A 16,262-nucleotide genomic window follows, 5' to 3' on the forward strand; every position below is an offset into this window, starting at 1 on the left:
AAGATGCTCAACCAATGTGTCAGGCAGAAATAAGCCTGTTTTTTGGTGTGGGGGTGAATGAAATGTAGCAAATCTTCCCTAAGGCAGGTTTGGGTAATCAAGGGCTCCGTGGCTGAATAAACATGGTAAGGATTTGGGTCAGGAAATGAGTTACTATGATTTTGCCACTCAGACTGACCCATTTACAAGGGAGCCATACTGTACTCACGGCATATCACATGCTATAGTGGGCCAAAGGGCTATAGCCAGGGTGGAGCCAGGGAGTGTGGATGCTTAGGGCACTGATTCACCTTGCCGAGGGTTGGGGGGAATTTTAATATTTAAAAAATGGAAGCATGTTTAAAGGACAGGGACATTTCTGGAAATTGTTGCCAGCTGATATTTGGTTCAATTGTATTCCTATTGTTTATTGTTATATTTGATTGTTAATTCAAACTTAATTCTATGGCTTTTTATGTTCGCTTAGTATGGTATGTGAATCTGGTCTGGGACTGTAATAAATTTCATTTCCTTTCATTCAGTCATTCCCTTCCCCATTAAAAGATTAAAAGATTTGCAATTCATCACTTTCAGCTACTTTACAACTATGTTTTTAGTTTCTTTCTTGGTACTATGTTTTTAATTTTGACACCCTCCTTCTCTTCCTCCTGATTCTTAATTATTTACTATGCTGTTTTGAGATTCGGTTGTAAGCAGAGTTCTGTACTAACGGCCTCTCAAAATTCTCCACCATATTTGCGTACTGGTCAATGAGGAAAGATTTCACTAACTATTGAGGGGAAGGAAAAAATCTTCTCATTTTTTCCCCTCAGGGGTGGGGACCACCATTAGCAAAGACAGTAACAGAGCTTCTTTCTTTTTTCCTAAGTTAAAAAAACAACAAATATGGCACCAATTGGCACTGGGTTGACGGCCATGGTTACCATTTTGAATCCTCCACAATGCCCCAGAGACCTAGAACTGTTCAAACACAAATTGCAGCCACCACCAAACTATTATGGCTGCCCTGGTCTGCTCTGGTGGTGCAAAGGAGCCCAGTGAGCAAGCAACTTTCTTCAATAAATGCTAGAGGTGGACTGAAGCTTTCAGAGCCTCTGCCTCCTATCCATCTCTCCTAGGCTCCACCCTTTTTAAGAGAGTTAGTCTCTCAAAGGGCCAGCCCTCTCATCTGTAACTGGGGACTCTTTGTGTGCTCACTATCCCCTGCCTGTTGTGCTTCTTATGCAGTTGGACTGGTGGGGTAGGATGAGCACTCACATCCTTGGGCCCAGGGGAAGCTGCTTCCCTGGTTCTGGGTCTATGAGCCTTGCAGGACCTAATCCAGAAACTCCTGTCCACCATCCTCAGGTACAGCAGCCCCATGGTCAGTCAGGTGCTCAAGTCACAAACCTGGATGCTCTCCATGGGTGGTGATGCTGCAGCCTCTGACTCGGTGTCTTGGTTTCTTCTGAACTCCAGGGCCAGGGCAGTGAAGGATAGTGAGTCAAAATTCTGAAAAGTGGCCTTATGTTTCAGGGGGCAGGGAGGTGAGGGGGCAAGAAGTGAGAAATATTTCAGAAAAAAATGCTTTCTGGGAAATTTCAAATGAGCACTAATTGTAAGCCTGGGTGTGCATGCACAGCACATTGCAGTTGCGAAGTGACAGGCAGAAAAATCCAGTGGTCCACCAAGACCCTCAACAATTTTCCAGCGGTCTGGGCAGAGGAGGAGTTTGGGAGTCGCCATTTTGGAATACTGCTCCCTATCGTCTCTGGTCATTGGCAACACTGGCTGGGGCTGATGGGGTGTGTAGAGTCCAAAATACTGTTTTGGGGAAGGGTGCAGTAGGAGAACTGAACCCAGCACCATCTCCTGCTTCCCTTTGTACTCAGAGTTGCATGGCTTCCTTCCACACCCCATACTGCTGTGTGCAAGCAAGCAGTGGCTTCCATTTGTATCCACTAGTGCCATGGAGAGAACCAGACTTCTCCTTCCCCCACCTCCCCAGCCATGCACAGCCCCTCCCTCTCTCCCCTTTAATCACCCCCGCTCATCATAATGACAGGCCCTTCGCTAGCAGGCTCGAGACAATGTGCTTCAGAAAACAGGAGAAATGTATTCATTTAATTCCTTTCTAGTTTTCCCCAGAACCTAATTACAGGAGTGAATTTTAAAGACTCAATAATCCCAGCCAGGAGCATGACCTCCTCTCCTGAATGCTTTAATTTGGCAACAAAGCAGACCACATTATTTCTTGCCTTTACGATACGAGAGCCACTCCAGTTCCCAAATACTTTGCTACAGCCTGCATTGTCTTCAGCGCTTACGGCCTGTCGCCTATGAATTATGGCATTCCGGCAAGAACGAAGGCACAAGGAACACAAAATGGCAATGAGCTTAACCAGATGTAACAACTTCAAACCTCGACTCACGTGGTTTAAAACCGTAAAAAATTAAAAAGCAACAAATTATTTTTCGTTTCACACAATGCAAACTTTATAAGAAAGCAGCAATCTCCATAAATCATACTTTGACAAGAGCTATTACATTTGGTCTTATAGCTTAATCTTATTCCAATATCTAACAAAGGGTAGAACCTTAGGCCTGTGGACAAATGCAGCCCTCCAGGCCTCTCTGACTGACCCCTGAAATGCTCCTAGGCCACACTCCCTCTTTAGCCACCCCTATTTCCTTGGGCTACACCCCTCACCAGCCCTTCTTTACACCCTCCTTGAGTGTTTTTGCCTGGCTGGAATGTGTCCTTCAACTCTGATTAGGCCTCTTAGGATGGAGCAGTGTGTGTGTGTGTGTGTGAGAGAGAGAGAGAGAGAGAGAGAGAGAGAGAGAGAGAGAGTAGAAACCAGCCTAATGTACAAATCTAAATGTACATTTGATGCTCTGCACACTTTTGCTCCTGAGCCCATCCACAACTTTTATGCAGCCCCTGAATGTTGACCAGATGGGAATGTGGCCTTTGTGTTGAAACGGGTTTCCTACCCTTGTAATAAAGCTGTGACAATGAGACTTTTGATTAATTTTCACCCTCTCTCAGAGCCAATAGGAAAGCTTATGGTATGCCAATATGGTATGCCACCTCTTCCTCCTTTTGGTAATGTCTGTTGTTTCTAATCTTTTGCCACTACAGGTGGTGACCATTTTAGGAACGTCCAACTGACGCACAGTTGACGCCACTTGTAGTACTTGAGGTGGACTTTCAGCTTCGAATTCACTATGTCTGGTAATTCCCATGGGTTTAAAAACTTCAAAAGTGATGACATGCTGGTGATGGATTTCTTACCCACCCTTCACCATAAGACCTCAGGGTGGATTACAATATAAAACAGCAGTATTTAAATGTGTTCATATAATAGAGTGAGTCTTAATAACCCCCCACATATCTGAGGTGTCAAAGGCCAGGGTAAAAAGGTGTTTCATCAGCATATGGTGGAAGTTATACAGTGATGATGCTAGACAGAAATTCAGGGCTGCCACAGAAAAAAACAATGTCGCAGGGTGGCCATTCCCCACACATATCAATGCATTTCGATCTGTCCCTCTCCCCAGACCACACCCCTCAGAAGCCTGCTCCATGACACCCTCAAGCTGCTTTTGATTGCCTAGAATGTGAGATAATGCCCCTTCTTTGTCTCGATGGAAGATGGCGAGAGGTCTGTCTCTGTGGAGAAACTTCTGACTTTTGCGAGGTTGGAATGCAGCCTGCTGCACGAAGCTAAGAGCCACAACAGTTGCTTCACCCACTTTTGTCTGTGGCCCCACCAATCCCTGACATGTAGCCCCATGGCATTTGGTTCTTGGATGGAAAAAGAGTCGTTAGTAACAGATTTATTATTAATCTGTAGAGAGCAATAACTTCTGCACAATGCACTGGGCGCGGGAGGAATCAGAGATCGGAGCCACTTGTCTCTCAGGGTGATGTTTTATTTTTCAACACTTTTTATTTTTACTTTTACTTTGCAGTACTGTTTAAAAGCTTTCCTGTACCCATGAAGGGAGAAAGAGGAGGGGGAGAACAGGAGATTGTTTGAGGCTTGAAAATGGAAATCTAAATATAGCACATGTCTAAATGGGAGCGTTGCTTATATTCCACCACCCTTCTTCAGCAAGCAGGTTTCGCTGGCGATAACACTCCTGGGCAATTGCTTTCTTGATGCTGCGATTGCTGGTAAAAGGAGATAATTTATTCCAGAAGATCAGCAATGAAAAATGGGTGGGTTGTGGGATTTATTTATTTTTTGCGAAGCTGCTTTTTCAGGTATGCCACCCCCTGCCTCGCATAGGACCGTTTGCCACCCAGGGCTGTTGAACCCATCCAATGCCAGAACTGCCTCTTAGCGGTGCTTGAGGAATTTGATCTTATCACATTCCAAAATGAACTGATCTCCCATGCAGATCAGGCCATAAGTTGTTCTTAAGATTTTGCACTTCTCTGCAGGCTGTGGCTCCAAAATGCATTAGAAAGTATTTTACTGTGAGTTGAAATACTTTTGGAAGTGAGGTATTTGAGGAAAAATATGTTTCAAGAAGTTTTGTGGCAAAGTATTTTCAAACGTATGTATTTAAATTCACATTTAAATTCACAAATTTTCAACCAGATATATATATATATTTAATTATTTATTTCATAAAGTTTCTAAACACCTTTATTGTAAAAAAAAACCCCAAAACCTCCCTCTAAGATTAATACAGATGCAAAACAACAGATTTCGGAATGAGCACATGGGAAACTGACCAATTTGTTGCACCTGAACATCCTTTGGGGACTTGAGATGTGCAGCTCTGGGTGCAGCTGATATCTCATTGCTGCCCCTTAATATATTGGTCATTTAAAAAAACAACGACTTAGAGATATACAGATTTTCCCAGATGCATCGGTTTGTTCTGCTCTGAGTTCTGATTCTCCTGAGCGTCCAATTTAACTGGAATTTCTCATATTAATTCCAGCATTGGACCACACACTTCTTGCTGCAGCTTTCAGTTGATTCAGTTCATCTGTCATTCCTCCTCTGTGTTACCAGTGTGTGCATTGAAACAACCCTGCCAAAAGGCTACCTAGCTGAGGTCCTAAGTATGATTTCTAGATTCTTCTTGTACAATGCTTACCAACTGTGTGATTTCTTGATTATTGGTGCAGTGTTTTACCAAATGTATGGTTTCTAGATTAGCTTAGTTTTCGTGTTAATTGCTAGCAGGAAAAAAACCCTATTTGCAATCCCATTAACCCAGAAAATTGAAATTGGGGACGGTATACTGGGGCATATACTTACATCCTGCAGTTTTCATGGGGGAACAGAAGCACCCATGTGTGGAAAGGGTGGGGGAGTAGCAACCTGGTCCGATGACGTTTGTTGTTGTGTCACAGCACGCCCACTGGTGTGAATAAAATGTTGTGTGGCATGCTGGTGTATTGGTCAAAAAGCTACATAACACAACAGGTACCCTCATGCTTCCCCCCCCCTAAAATATGTTTCATTTTGACTCAATAAAATCACAATTTTATAGTTCAAATCGGGTGCAAAAAATACAGTAAGTGGACAAAAGTACAAAGATGTTTAGGGGTATGTGTACCCCTGCGTACCCCCCCCAAAAAAGCACTAGCTACCCCAGTATGAAAGGGGCATTAGAAAACAGGACAGAAGCACTAGCATGAAAGTCAGGGCAATTATCACAATGTTCCCTACACTGAAATGGACAGATTTCACAGCCTAATGAACTTGCTGAGTTGGGGTTCGCTGCTCCCCCTCCTTCATTACAATTTTCGTGTCTCTGCAGCGGACCTCCCTGGACAAAGCAGAATTCAACCAACAGGTAGGAAGTTCTTTGAGCTCCTGGATGTTCCCAGCTATTCTTAGGTGCCTGACCTTTCTTCAGAAGCAAGAGTGAACTTTGTGTTGTCCCCGTGAATAATGCAAAGTTAAATAATACGAGGATGTTGAACATAGTTTTAAGAATAACAATATGGATTCTTACCTTCCCTTCTGACTGTACTATTTTTAAACCAAATTCATTGAGATATGTTATAATTTTCCAGCTGTGAGCAGCTCAGCTAAGGTAAAGGCAGTGCGAGGTCTGTTTCCTCTCTGTCTCTTTTCTAATAATTAGGAACCTAGCCAAGCAATACGGTAGAAGAAAACTTAATTTCTTCCTTTAATTTAATTTGAATAGAGAACACTGTTGGGAACATAGCAAAGCCATCCTTTTTCATTCAGTAGTTTGGGAAGCTCTCCCAGATTCTACCGCCCAGAAACGTCTCCTAGTCAACGCAAGGGATGAAAAAGGAACATTCTCCAATTAGCATCCTACAGCAAAGCAGCAGTGCGTGTTGCTGACGAAACCCACGCGATGGAGCTTGTGCGGCTCGGATCCCTCTTCCAAGTGGTGCTTTTGATATTAGAACAGAGGGTGCAATGTTGAGCAATTAAAGGATAGACTGGGTGCTTAATTGACGAAGAAATAAATTTGAGCACCCGAAGATTTGAGCATTGTACACAGCGCGTAACATGACAGAGCCTGCCCAACAGTTTAAGGCTGGCATGGGAGACCTGTTTCAGCCCAAAGGCTGAATTCTCCTTAGAGCAGCCTTCTGGGGGCCTAGAGGCAGGAATGGGTGTGGCCTTCCCAAAACTAGGTAGAGCAGCACAGTCAGCTGGATAGCTCAGTTGATTAGAGTGTGGGGCTGATAATGGCAAGGTTGAAGGTTCAGTTCCCATAAGGGACACCTGCATATTCCTGGACTAGATGATCCTCAGGATCCCTTCCAGCTCTGTGAATCTGTGTGGCTCTTGCCATCATACAGTAGGCTGTAAATGCCACAGAAACACCAGTTGCTTCCGCGCACAACCTCTCCATCTTCTATCTAGGCACGCAAGGGGCATCTTGTTCCCATTCATCAGTTCTCATAAGGATGGTTGTGGTGCCTCTTGAACCAATGGACTAAAGTAGCAGCAAATTCGTGTGTCTGGCTGCCTGCTGTTGCTCCATCCGTGTACAAGGTGCTTTACAAAGAACAACAGAGCACAGAGGAGGAAAGAAGGGGAGAGAAACATAATACCAGGCTCAGCAGAGAGTGAAGAAGAGATAGCTGGAATGGAGTGACAGCTGGAAGGGCGGGCGGGGGGGGGGGGGAAAGGATAGACAAAAAATGTGAGAGGTTGGTCCATGTAGGCCACTATTGTCTACACTGACTAGCAGTGGCTCTCCAGGAGGTTTCCCGAGACTTGCCTGAAGATGCAGACAAATGAACCTGAGACCTTCTGTATGCTAAGTTGTATCACTGGGTTGAATATTCAGTGACTGAAAGAAAATTCGCAGGAGAATAGTGCTTGAATTTGTTTTTACCCTAGTAGCAGCAAATCCAGGTTTTGAGGGGTGCTTGTGCAAGACACCATCCATGGAAGTCCCCTCTCTCCATGAGTCTTCCACCTCAATGTCCTCATTCCCTGCTCTTGACGTGCCTCACTGTTGCTTGCATGCCGGACAGTGCTAATGTGAAAATAGGCAGGTCCAGGTCCTCCCCGCCATTGTTGTTTGTTTGCTCCTCCACTCTGGGCCAGAGCCAGGGGGAAGTGAAGAAGCCGTTTGAAGTGGTGACCTGTCAGTGCGCCCACTGCTGGTCTGGAGGTCCTCAGCTGGTGCTGAGTGATGCCTTGACATCTGTCTTGCACTGCAGCCAAGACAAAATGTAGTACAATAGCAGCTTATGCGCATTTAACTTCCACGATTTCAACCATGCACGGCTGAAGACTGGTTGAAATTAAAGAAGTTATATGCAAGCTTATAAAGATAAAGGGACCCCTAACCATTATGTCCGGTCGTGACCAACTCTGGGGTTGTGGCGCTCATCTCGCTTTATTGGCCGAGGGAGCCGGCGTACAGCTTCTGGTTCATGTGGCCAGCATGACTAAGCCGCTTCTGGAGAACCAGAGCAGCGCACGGAAACGCTGTTTACCTCCCGCTGGAGCGGTACCTATTTACGGTATCTACTTGCACCTAGACATGCTTTTGAACTGCTAGGTTGGCAGGAGCAGGGACTGAGCAACGGGAGCTCACCCCATCGTGGAAATTCGAACCGCTGAGCTTCTGATCGGCAAGTCCTAGGCTCTGTGGTTTAACCCACAGCGCCACCCGCATCCCTTATGCAAGCTTATAAGAGAGCTTAAAAGCTCATTTTGCTTCAGGTTTTCCTGGCGTGGAAAGGGCTTTTAAGCTATTTGCCTTTCTTTGGAGAAAAGTCCTACTCAGCATGTGAGTTCAGGGGTGCTCTTGCGAGATCTCAGACTTTGTGAGTTCCCATGGGAACTGCTGGCACCAGGTGTCTTATTGTACCAGGTATTCCCAGCACAGAAAGAGCTTTTAAGCTGTCTGCCTTGCTTGCCGGACAAGGCCCTCTTAGTGTGCCGGCTCCAGAAGGCATGGGGTGCTTACGTGGTGGTGGTTACAAGGGGGCAGTTTGAGTATGCACATTTTTCTGTATACGTATATTCTGTATATATGTATATTCTGTATATTTCTATATGCCCCCTTGGAACCAAACCTGCACATAAGATGCACTCCTACTGTAGTGGGTTCATAGTTAGAACTTGGGTCTCTCTGCTCCAATTCCAGTACTATATGCATCCAGCAAACTATGCATCAAGAGAAACCTTTCCTTCCAAAATGCCTATGTCTTTACAGAAGACAAAGAAGCGACCTTAGTTTTGTGCAGCTTAATGATGTATTTTACCAGCCAAGCAGGTCTATTGTTATTTCCTAAGAGGTTCCCTTTCAGCTTGTGCTGAATGTGTTCATTTAGGCTGCAATTGCACTTTTTATGCATTATTCTTGGGTCCCATTATTTTGCTTTTTGAGAAGAACAAGCCATTCTACTTCCCTGTTCTCTTGATGATAGATTTTAAGGCTCCTGCCCTGTTCAAGAATGAATAGCGACATGAATTTGATGACTGTTTCTGGGATATAACTTATTGAATTGCAGTCATAGGAAATTCTGCTTACCCAGGGAAAACCCACAATATGCGCTCAGCTTGGAAGCAGGTTTTAAGTGACTTGGATTGTTAAAATTATTATTGAGGTATAGGGAAGGACGGCTTCATTGCTAAACTGGTAAAGTTTCATAGCAATTTTGCGTGCTGATAATTTTTTTTTTCATTCAGAGGGCATATGACTCAAGCACCGGGGCTGTGCACCATAATTATGCCAAGGAGGGCTTATTTGCAGCCGTATTTCTGCCCTGCATGTAAGAGTTCCAAGAAGAAAATCAGGCCTTAAAAGTTCTGAGAATACAGTTTAGGGGAGCATACACATGTTTAAGTTGTTGCAGAAAATATGGACCTCATTGTTATTAGTCTTGGCAGGAAACTGATGGCAGAAATGTCTCTGCTGACATTTTTCAAAAGTATAGAGGTAGATTCAGGCCCCTCCTCCTATCCTAAAAGCCCCACCTTGATTGATTGTAAACAGCTTGATGCCATGCATGTTGCCTTCAAAGAAAAGGTTCAATGAGACTTGCGGAGATGAAGAGCTTGTGAATCTTAAAGCAGCGGAGAAAGCCGTTGGTTAGTAGACTATAATCAAAGTGTCAGAAGGGATTTCAAGGGCCATCTAGTCCACCCCCTGCTAATGTAAACAATCTGCAGCTGCCGGTAGATGGCCATTTCGGTCCTGTTCTGGGCTTGTCACATTCAGTGCTGCCTCTGCTCTGCCATAATTCAGCTTTCACTAAAACCCGTGTTGTTCATCTTGCGATCCACTATGACTGAAACTCACTAAATTAATTATGTAATCAATAATATAATTGATTTCAATGCATCTCCATGGAAGAAAAACATTAAAAACAATGCCAAAAAAACACCTATTTAAGGAGCATTTGCAGACTAAAGAAACGATAGCAAATACTATTTTGCATTCGCTACCATGATTTCCATTCCTAACCTCCAACAAACATGCAAATTGCAGCATTTTCCACTCCCATTTTCATTTCTAATGGAATTCTGCAACATCCCTGGTGGCCATCAAAAATAGAAAGAACCACCTTCTGTCAGCCTATTTGCTGCATCTATAATGCAATTTGCAAAAGCAAGCCTGCCCTACACTAGTAGCATAAGGGTCTTACACCATACTTAAGATGCTTCCAATATTTAATAATGTATTTATATATAAACCACCCTTCCCCCTCAGGAGCCCAGGATGCTCTTCCCCTCCTATATGATCCTCATAACTATCCTAAAGATGGTGACTTGCCTAAGCAGCACCTAGTGCATGGGCAGCCAGTCTGGTGCCCTCTATGTGGGCTGCAAAACCTACTTGGGCAGATTCACCCATCCCTCTGGGTGGGTGTTCACCACTAATGTTTGTAATTATTTGGTCCAGAGTACAGATTTGTCCAACTCTTATGTTCCAGTGCATTATGAATCAAACATTTATTCCCCACAAAGTACTTCTCTGGCTTGAACTTTTCAAAAAACATGTTTCTGCAAAATATGCCAGCAATGACTTTTCAGGTGTCCCTTAAGATTTCATTTATTTATTGTCCAAGACCTAGACATGAAGTACAGTCGTTGCTCATACACAGCTGTGAAAAAGCCTTCTAAAGCTTATATATCTTCATGCTCCTGGGAAATGTGCTCAGCTCTCTAACTCCCAAGGCTCAGAAGCCTTTCTTGAGCTGTGTCCTGTATCAGTATTTCAGGGAGTGCACAGTTCCCTGGAGAAAGAGAAAGAGAAAGAGAAAGAGAAAGAGAAAGAGAAAGAGAAAGAGAAACATCTGTGGGACAGATCAGGGGTCTGTTTCACCTGCAATTACTGTCCAGAACTTAGGCAACTGTCTCTCTTTCTCCTCCTCCTCCTCCCATATACCTGTATATTTTCATTGGAAAATTGAGGTGTTTCAGCAACAACATGGAGAGCAAAATGAGTCTCACAAGACTACACAGCTGGAGATAGCTCTCAGAAAATATGTGAACTTTTGGCTCTTAATCACCAAGCAAATTCCAAATTTATCTGAGTGGTTTCCACCCATCACAGGTTGAACTGTGTTGTCAGGGCAGATGCTGAGAGGGGCATATGTGTTTCTTTTAGCTCAGTGATAGAGTCCATACCTTGTGTGCAAAAGCTCCCAGATCCAATCCCCAAGATCTCCAGACAAGGCTGAGAGAGACCCCTACCTGAAACCATGGAGAGCAATAGTGTAGACAATACTGAGCTAGATGGACCTCTAGTCTGACTGTGCAACTACTAAGAGGCCCCCTCTGGCAGTCCTTGCACCCGAGGAGGTCTGTAGGAAAGGAGGCAGTTTTTCAGCTCTTTGGAGCCTAAGTTGTTTGGGGTTTAAATGCCAATGGGAGCGCCTTGAATTGGGCCTAGAAACCAACTGGCAATCGGTGCAGCTATTTTAGAACAAGGGTTATACCAGTTCTAAATGGAACACCAGCTGCATTTTGGACTCTTCTTATAAAGGAGGTGCTACCAAGTAGAGCCACTTTGCTTGTGCCTTGATATTGGCAGAGAATTTTTGCTAAACATCTCCCATTGGCGTGTCCTCCCATTTCTCGAGACTGCTGCCTCCTTCATTTTACTGAGGAGAGCACTGTTTTATTTATCTGCTTGCACATTCCGGTTGCTAAATTTAGGGGTAGGGAGAAAAACTTTAAAATGCAAATATTTGGCTGTCCAGCTACAGCGTTCTGCTTCTCAAATGTGTCTTTTAGGATATTTTTATATATATTTGGAATACAGTGGAAATGTACAAAGAGTGGTCTCTCTTGCTGTGTCCTGTAAGGACAATGTCCTTCTATCATATCATGTATAGGTAACTTTAACTGTGCAAACTCTGCTCCACAGAGGAAACAGTGAGCAAAACACAGGAAAGGATGGACTCTTTGAGCTGATATGCCCCGCAGTAGGGATGTGCACTGACCACAGGATTTGTTTTGGATCCTGGTTTGGTGCTTTGGGAAACAATTAAAAATAATCAAAATTATATTTCATTTAATAATGTGAATGACTTTGATTTAAACGTATTAGGCTACCTGGGTGTGATCGAGCCAAAGTGAAGCACCAAAAGTGTGGTTTTCAATGGGGCTCTGCTTAGAAGAACTAGTATCTTGATCATGCTCTCTGAATTTAAGTATTGTGCCCATCTTAATCCCTACACCCCGTTCTAGATAGATGACCAGACCAAGCTCTCTGAAATAAATTGGAACTGGGCAAGGATGGGTCACGCATCCAGCTAGCTCCTCAAAAATATTGTGAGCAGCAGCTTACAGGAATCCTTCCTACACCTTTGGGGCAGGGAGGGGAAATGTTTTTGTTTTGATCCAGTTGTACAAAGAATGCCTTCATCTTATCACATGGAGAATAGAACTGGTCTCTGGCACTCCCCAGAATATCTTTATCTTGGCCCAGCCTGTGAGCATGGGCAGTTTGTATGGAAACCCAAGCAGGAGGTTGAATCAGGAGCCAAGGGAGTTTATTTCCAAGAAAGAGGTTTGTTCCAAGCAGAGGCAGGCACATGTATGTGAACAGCATGAACAGCACCTTGGGCCGCTCCATGGGAGATCAGGATGGTTGCTAACACATGAGCAGGATAGCCTTGGATGTTGCTTCAACAGCAGTGTGGAATGCATTGAAGCTGTGTGCTGAGATATCAGCACGATAATCTAAGATGTTGCTTCAGCAACAGCCTGAATTTGAATAGGCTGCATCTCTGCCCCCATAAGCAGAACCCTCTTGTATTTAAAGAGGGTTTTTGTTTGTTTGTTTGTTTTTACAGCAGTGGCTCTAATTGTATTGAGGAGGGGAATTGTATTGAGGAGGGGAGCATCTCCACCCCCATCGTTCGGCCTGGACACTGAGGTCCAGCTCTGAGGGCCTTCTGGCAGTTGCCTCACTGAGAGAAGTGAGGTTGCAAGGAACCAGGCAGAGGGCCTTCTCGGTGGCACCCACCCTGTGGAATGCCCTCCCATCAGATGTCAAGGAAATAAACAACTATCTGACTTTTAGAAGACATCTGAAGGCAGCCCTGTTTAGGGAAGTTTTTAATGTGTGATGTTTTGTTGTGTTTTTAATATTCTGTTGGGAGCTGCCCAGAGTGGCTGGGGAAACCCAGCCAGATGGGCAGGGTATTATTGTTGTTGTTGTTGTTGTTGTTGTTGTTGTTGTTGTTATTGTTATTGTTATGGCTTGGTCATGGTTTCTGGGGTGGAGCTTGAGAACCAGAAGATGATGTCAATGTGATCTCTTCAGGTCATAGGATGAACTACATTGGGGAAGGCGTATTTGGGGTCTGCACCGCGTGTGAATCCTTCCCTCACTCGGCCACTCCATTAGAGTCTATAGTCTTATCACTGAATGTGGAAAGCTTAACCACAGGATCACTAAAATCCTTAGTGAACCAACTTGAAAGATGGCGGGACAGAGCTGGGGAAGGGCTGTAGCTGAGTGGAAGATCATATGATGTGCAAGCAAAAGATTGCAGGTTCAATCCCTGCCATCTCCAGGTTGGTCTGAGAAGCCCTAAAGAACCACTGCCCCTCATTGTTGACAATATTATCCAGATTGACCAATGCTCTGACTCAGTATATGTTCTGATGACAAAAAGTCCATGAGACATACAGTCTTGTGGAAGCACCCTTAATGCCATTTTTTTTCAAAGCAAGGGTGCTGTTTCTTTTGCAATCCCCAGTATTAACCCAATGAAAAATCAAAGGTGTGTAGTTTGCTTTCACAAAGAAGGCTTTGGGAAATCCAGGGCATTTTCTCTTGAGAACTAGATTACATTCTCCAGCTTTTCACTGCTTGTGTATGAATGCGTGCCCTTGCTTTGAAATGTCCTGTGAGGCATGGAACGATTTCATCAAGAAAAACCCACAAAATCTCTGCCCACCCCTGTTTCTTGTTGCCTGGCAAATGTCCAGCTGAGGAACCTGGACAATCTCAGGCAGAATCATGTCTCTCTGCCTAGCATCTCCTACATTCCTCTCTGGTTATTGCTACTATAGGAATGTGCAAATCAAGTACAGTAACTCCATGGGAGAGCATCTAGCTTTGTAAGCAGGAGATCCCAAGTTTGATCCCTGGCATCTCCAGGTAGGGCTGGGAGAGATCCCTTGTCAAAAATCTGCCAGTCAGTGTAAACAGTACTGGGCTAGATGGGACAATAGTATAAGGCAGCTTCCTACATTCAAGTCCTGATTTCAGTCCTGCTATGTTTGTGTATCCGTACTTGGGGTGAAATGCTTTGGCAGCCTTTTTCTCAGATACTTGAAAGAGTCTAGGCAGAAACACTTGGAGGGGCTGTGAGTGACTTCTGCTATATGTACTGTAGCTTGATTCCCCCTTGCTGACTGCAGCCAATTTCCATCCTCATCACAATCTGTAAATGTGCAAATGTAGCTCTTCACGAAAACTTCTGGTGCTGACTTCCTCTGAAAGACACCAACATTGGCAATTGTGCAGTGAACTTCCAGCAGCTTGACAGAAATTATTCAGCAGAGGGAGGGGGGAGTATTTTCACACATCAACATAGTTTCTTCGTCTAAAACAAAACAAAACAAAAATCAATAGCAATTCTTGCTGCTGGACCAACAGGGGGAATATCTGTTTACAGTCCTTACTGCCTCATAACTCTTGGATTTGATTCTACCTGGTCCATGGAGGGAAACTTTAACACTTAGCCAGCCGACGGAGTCACTCCTGAGGGTTCTGCTCTCTTATAGCCTGTAGCCATATCAGAATTAGAAAAGGGAACCGATGTAACTCCACACCCATCGATTAAACCGAGGATGGAGCACTGGTGTATTTTCACTGGGAGAAAGTGGGCAGGAAAGATTCCCCTGTGGTTGAGGCCAGGGAACTATGTATGAGTTTATGTATCGGTGTATATGCCATCAGAATCACTTAAGAATGCATTTCCCCTATTTACCATTTTTAAATGATTTTAAATATATATTTATATTATAAAAAATATATTTATTGTTCCTAATAATATGCAGAGATGTTTAGTAGAATGTTATACAACACTGCAATAATGTGCAGTTATATTGAACAGCCTATGAATTCTAAAAAATGCAAGTTTAATATTTTATTTAAAAGCCACATCATCAGTCATTTAAATATATTTCAATATTAATCTTCTTCTTCATCATCATTTCCCAAGTTATTTTACTATTTCATCTACATTCCCTACTATTAGACTCCCCCCAGCAGAGACTTGTTCTTTGTTGTGCCAATGTAAAATAAACAAACTCATTTTTTTTAACTACAACACCCCCATTGTTCCCCTATGTGTGTTGCTAAATTTTCTCTTGCTGATTTCACTCCCCATACGGTGATGACATGGCTGGGGGCAGAGCATATGGTTTACCTGCAGAAGTCCCTAGTGCAATCCTTGGCATCTCTGGTTTACAAAAGGGAGCATGGAGGAGGTGATCGTGAGGGCAGGATTTGGGAGGGGGGACTCCTGCATGAGAGTGTGGCGAGCAAGGGTGGGTTGTGGTCTGCATGCCCAGGCGTCTCCCCACCCTACGGTCTGCCAAAATTCCATGAATAATGAGACATGACACTAGTGTTTGGGTCAAATCAGGCCACAACTTTTATTGACCACAGATGTAAGACATTTGGCATAGGCGTTGGGGCCTCCCTCATCGGATTGGGAAAGGCAGGGGGAGTCCTGGCCTGCAATGGTATCACCAGGAAGGGTGAACGGACTTCTCCCAGTTTCTTACTTTCCAGATTTCTAGATCAGTTTGCATTTTTTCAAGTTCTCATGAAAACACATCAGCATTTAAGTGCAAATTTCTCCTTCTATGCACATTTTAAATGTAATCTGCTCTAATATACATATTTTGCAAAGCAAATTTGCCTAATATGTCTTTTTTCCATGATATTTTATGTGCACTTTAGCCTAATATAATGTATTTCTGTACACAGAATTTGGAGAAGTGTGAGTTGGAAAGGCTGGCTGTGTTTTGGTTCCCTTTGTTTTGGAAAGTGTGAATTAGATAGGTTTAAATGCAGACTGGGTAGCTTTGTCTTTAAATGTGAACTGACTCCAATTTATCCCTCATCCCTAGCGGAGTGTTCCATCCAATTCTGGTGTAGCCTATGCACAGGTACGCTGACCAGCCATAAGACACATGGGTGTCCTTTTCTAGCTCTGCATTATCTTTTTGAGTTGGAACATATTATTTCATCCTTGTATCATTTAACAAACTCATAATATAAATCGTAGAAAACCTTATGCTCTGATTTTGATAGGTCAAAGGCCATTT

This window comes from Podarcis gaigeae (genome assembly GCF_964106915.1).
Source record: "Podarcis gaigeae genome assembly, chromosome: 8".
NCBI classification, from domain to species: Eukaryota; Metazoa; Chordata; class Lepidosauria; order Squamata; family Lacertidae; genus Podarcis; species Podarcis gaigeae.